The sequence below is a fragment of the Rutidosis leptorrhynchoides genome, chromosome 2 (genome assembly GCF_046630445.1).
Source record: "Rutidosis leptorrhynchoides isolate AG116_Rl617_1_P2 chromosome 2, CSIRO_AGI_Rlap_v1, whole genome shotgun sequence".
In the NCBI taxonomy this organism is placed as follows: Eukaryota; Viridiplantae; Streptophyta; class Magnoliopsida; order Asterales; family Asteraceae; genus Rutidosis; species Rutidosis leptorrhynchoides.
This window is the reverse complement of record NC_092334.1, coordinates 584,113,781-584,119,780: the sequence shown is the minus strand read 5'-3', so window position 1 is coordinate 584,119,780 and position 6,000 is coordinate 584,113,781.

The window sequence follows — 6,000 nt, the reverse complement described above, 5'->3', positions numbered from 1 at the left end:
ATTTATGAAATATTCGTCGAGCAAAACGGACCTTTTATAGTACTTTTCGATTTACTGTAGCTCATGCGATCGCATGAGTTTTCAGTGTTTTTGCCATGCGATCGCATGGCCGCCTTTTATGTTTTTGTTTGCTAGTTCGCCGACATCAAAATAGTATTTTACTGTAGCAATAGTGTTACTGTAGCAAATAGTGTTTACTGCAGCAAATAGTATTTTACTGTAGCAAATAGTATTTTACTGTAGCAAATAGTGTTTACTGTAGCAAATAGTTTTTCACTGTAGCACTGTAGCAAAATAGTGTTTTACTGTAGCAAATAGTGTTTTACTGTAGCAAGTAATTTTTACTGTAGCAAATAGGGTTTTACTGTAGGAAAGTCATTTTTACTTATATATATATATATATATATATATATATATATATATATATACATACATACATATAATTGTTCATGAATCGTCGAGAGTAATCAAAGGTAATTGTATATATGAAACAGTTCTAAAATTTTGAGACTCAATCTAACAGACTTTGTTTAACATGTCAAAATAATAAATCGTATAGAGAATTGGTTTAAATTAGTCGAAATTTTCCGGGTCATCACATGAAATGTTAGCTACACTTATGGCTAATGGATATGAACCAACAACAGAAGAAATTCAAATGCTAAAAGAGGAAGACAGATATCGATATAAATAATCGATAGAAGAACCACCGACATTAGAGTTAAAGCCACTTCCAAACCATTTGGAATACGCTTATTTACATGGTGAATCTAAATTACCTGTAATAATATCGTCTTCTCTTACTGAAAATGAAAAATCTCAACTCATTTCTGTGCTAAAAGCTCATAAACCAGCTATTGCATGGAAGATTCATGATATTAAAGGCATAAGTCCTTCGTATTGCACACATAAAATCCATATGGAAGAAGGTCATAAAACGTATGTGCAACGCCAACGAAGACTAAATCCTAATATGCAAGATGTTGTTAAAAAAGAAATTATTAAACTGCTAGATGCAGGTTTAATTTATCCAATTTCTGATAGTCCATGGGTAAGCCCAGTTCAATGTGTACCTAAGAAGGGTGGCATGACTGTCATCACAAATGAGAAAAATGAGCTTATTCCTACTAGGACTGTAACAGGATGGCGTGTTTGTATTGATTATAGAAAATTAAATGACGCCACCAGAAAAGATCACTTTCCCTTACCTTTTATTGATCAAATGTTAGAAAGATTAGCCGGAAATAGTTACTATTGTTTTCTTGATGGTTTTTCCGGATACTTTCAAATTCCAATAGCACCCAAGGACCAAGAGAAAACCATGTTCACGTGCCCTTATGGTACTTTTGCTTACAAACGCATGTCATTTGGACTTTGCAACGCCCCTGCAACCTTTCAAAGGTGCATGATGGCGATTTTTCACGACATGATAGAAGAATGCATGGAAGTTTTCATGGATGACTTTTCAGTCTTCGGTGATACTTTTGAATCATGTCTAGTTAATCTTGAACGAATGCTTGTTAGATGCGAACAATCAAATCTAGTACTTAATTGGGAGAAATGTCATTTCATGGTTAAAGAAGGCATCGTTCTGGGTCATAAAATTTCAAAAGAAGGAATTGAAGTGGATAGAGCTAAAGTAGATGTAATTGCTAAACTTCCACATACCACCAATGTTATAGGAGTTAGGAGTTTTCTAGGTCATGCCAGTTTTTACCGACGTTTCATAAAAGATTTTTCTAAAATTGCCACTCCTATGAATAAACTCCTAGAAAAGGATGCTCCATTCATCTTTTCAGATGAATGCATTAAATCTTTTAATATTCTTAAAGAAAAACTCACTAATGCGCCGATTATGATAACTCCAAATTAGAATCTACCGTTTGAACTTATGTGCGATGCAAGTGATTTTGCAATGGGAGCCGTTTTAGGACAATGGATTTAAAAACGATTTCAACATATTTATTATGCTAGTAAGACGTTACAAGGAGAACAAACGAATTATACAACTACTGAAAAAGAACTCCTTGCTATTGTCTTTGCTTTTAACAAATTTCGTTCATATCTCGTTCTAGCTAAAACGGTGGTCTATACTGACCATTCTGCTCTTAGATACCTATTTTTGAAACAAGATACCAAACCACGATTAATCCGGTGGATCTTACTCTTACAAGAGTTCGATATTGAAATCAGCGACAAAAAGGGAGCAGAAAATCTCGCCGCTGATCATCTTTCTCGTCTTGAAAATCCCGAATTAGAAGTTCTAAATGAATCGGCCATACAAGACAACTTTCCTGATGAATATCTATTGAAGATAGATTATAGTGAAATTCCATGGTTTGCAGACTATGCAAACTACTTAGTATGTGGATTCCTTGAAAAAGGATTATCGTACCAAAAACGAAAGAAATTCTTTAGTGATATAAAACACTATTTCTGGGAAGATCCACATTTGTTTAAAAGTTGTCCCGATGGAATAATACGCCGATGTGTATTCGGGGATGAAGCCAGTCAAATCTTAAACCATTGTCACACAGGACCAACAGGAGGGCATTATGGGCCTCAACTCACAGCAAAAAAAGTTTACGATGCTGGATTCTATTGGCCTACAATTTTCAAAGATGCACACCTTCTTTGCAAATCCTGTGATGCTTGTCAAAGGGCCGGAAAAATAAGTCAACGTGATGAAATGCCACAAAATGTCATTCAAGTATGTGAAGTATTTGACATATGGGGTATTGACTTTATGGGTCCATTTCTAAAATCTCATAATAATCTCTACATTCTCGTTGCCATTGATTATGTATCTAAATGGGTGGAAGCACAAGCTCTCCCAACTAACGATGCACGAGTTGTAGTCAACTTTTTAAAACGTCCTTTTGCTAGGTTTGGAACACCGAAAGCTTTAATAAGTGATCGGGGTACTCATTTTTGTAATAATCAACTTGAGAAAGTTCTTAAAAGATATGGAGTAACTCATAAAATCTCAACCGCTTATCTTCCACAAACAAGTGGACAAGTTGAAAATACCAACCGAGCTTTAAAACGTATTCTAGAGAAAACCGTAGGATTAAATCCGAAGGAATGGTCCATGAAATTGGAGGATGCACTCTGGGCTTTTAGAACAGCCTACAAAACTCCAATTGGAACCACACCTTTCAGACTCGTTTATGGAAAAGCATGTCATCTTCCAGTAGAAATTGAACACAAAGCATTTTGGGCTTTGAAGACATGTAATCTTGATTTACATGAAGCTGGACGTCTACGGTTAAGCCAACTAAACGAATTAGAAGAATAAAGACATGAAGCATACGAAAATTCGTTAATCTATAAAGAAAGAATGAAGAAATGGCATGATAAAAGAATCAGAAGTTCAAAAGAATTTAAAGAAGGAGACAGAGTTCTTCTTTTCAATTCATGATTCAAGCTATTTCCTGGAAAATTGAAATCAAGATGGTCTGGACCATTCATAGTCAAAAGAGTTTTCCCATACGGAACAGTAGATTTAATAAATTTAAATGGGATTGAATTTAAAGTTAATGGTCACAAAGTTAAACATTACATAGATAGTCAATGGAAGTTGAAGATGAAGTTAATCACAATTTTGACACCACAGCTAACTAAGTGTGGGAAGATTCGAATCTTTTAGGGTAATATGTATTTTTGTTAGAGTTAGATATTCTGTTTTCGTGTAATTCTCGAGAATGGAATCCGCATGGTCTTTCCCTAACAGACCCTAAAGAACTAGTCTTCTCCCTCTATTCTGAATTTTTATTTTTTTTAGGTTTTACGAGTTGAAGAATTCCTTTGATCTGAACCATGGTCTAATGCTACATGCTATGATTACTAAACGTAATAATAACACACTTTCGAGTGAATTGGTATCATTCATAAGAGAAAAAATGGATGGAGTAAGAAAAGAACTCAGAAAAGATCATCATAAGATACATTTTGGTAAAGAAAAATCAAAATCAGCAACAAAAAGAAGAGCACGACACCTTGAAAGATGTTATAAATGCGGAAAATGGTCACACGAAGGTAAATGTTCAAATAATCAAACATATTCAAATACCGAATTTGTTACTCTATGCAGAGAAGGACCGTTTATATGTTTAGAAGAAAAGATATTGAAGATTCAAAGTTATGCTTACGTAGCTATGGAGAACCAAATCACACGACTCTCATATGAGTCGGCTAAAGCAAGTCTCTGAGAATTCTTTCTCACAGGTAAGTATGTACAGTTTTTATTTTTATTTTTATTGCTTTTAACCTTTTGATAATAAACGTCGAATCGTTCACTATAAAGTATTAAATTGGTATTCAATAAAATTAGGTATGCGTAACTGAAATTATTGATATCATACAAAAATTTATTACATCACTGCGAAATTTACCGTTTATTCTTAAGGTATAAATATCTTTAATCAATCAACCCAAAATATTTCAGAAATTCGTCAGGAGTAAAACTAGGTTATATAACTGAAATTACTTTACCAAAAAGAGGGGCGTATATTTTTGATAATATTTGATTGATTAAAGTGGGATAAAAGACCAAAAAGATTTTTTTTACTTTGTTTTTAAAATTAATATTAAGTTATTATTGTAAAATTTTTAAAATCAATATATTTAAGTTTGTAAATATTTGAAAAATTAATATTTTTAATATAAGTTTGTATGTATAAAAACAAAAATATAATATAAGTTTGGTGTGAATTTTTAATTTTAATAATATGAATTTTTAATTTTATGCATTTTAAATTTAAGTTTGGTGTGAATTTAAAAACAAAAATTTACTTTATTTCACTAAGTTAAAAATATGATTTTTAAAATTCGTCGTGAGTTGAAAACTAGGTCGTTGAACCGAAATTGCTCTACCCAAGGGAGGGACGAGAACTTTAATTATCATTATTTTGAATCTTATTGAATTAAAGTATGCCAAAAACATTAAAAAAATCCAAAAATCTTTACTTTTAAAACCGCGCTTAAAACGTGACAAATTTTTAAAATTTTGTTGAGGGACGGACTAGGACAATGATCCGAAACGCCCTCATCCTAAAAAGAAACAAAATTTTAATTTTTAATTAATTATATGTTTTATTAGTAATGGTTATTAAAAAAAACAACAGACCCCCATGCGATCGCATGGGGATTGCACAGCAAAGCCATGCGATCGCATGGCCAAGAAAAACTGGACAGGATCAAAAGGCCACGAGCTGCTGCTGCTCCTCACTTTCAACACACACATACACGAACCATCTCACAAAATCACCCCTAAAATCGCCATTTTTTCACCAAAATCAACCAAATTTCTTGCAATAATCCGCTCTAATCATGAATTTGATACGAAGTTTATCAAGAAGGGTAACAATTACACCCCAAACCTCTTTAAATTTGATTTTTAGTGTTCTTGAGCTATATTTTACCTAATTTGATTTTGTTAATTTCTAGTGTAAATAATGTTAAATTGTTAGTATATTATGCATGTATAACCTAGATTGATGCTATTTAACATGATTTGAAGCCAAAAACTTCTAAATTTTTAGGAATCTAGGGTTTGTGTTCTTGAGCAATTTGGGGCTTTTTGATATAAATAGGTTATGGCCGATTTTTGTCATGAATTATTGCTAAATTAAGTAGTATAACATGTTTAGTAGCTAAATGATCCAAACTTTGATCCTAAACATGATTTTTGAGAATTAAAGTGGACTTTTTAGTTATAAAATTCATGAACTTGATTAAATTGATGTAAATGCCATTTGAAACTTGTTTAATTGCTAGTAATGGTTGTTTTAACATGTTATTTGAGTTAAATGTTTATGAACTTTGTAAACATTTTCATATATGCTTATTTGAAAAAGTGTAGAATTGTAAAAATTGTGAAAATGTGTATAAGTTTAATTTTGATTGAACATGTTATTGTAATTGTTTTAAGTTGTTATTTTGCTAACACTAATGCATATTTGGATGCACAAATTTTGTGTTAATGTGTTTTGCAGAGAT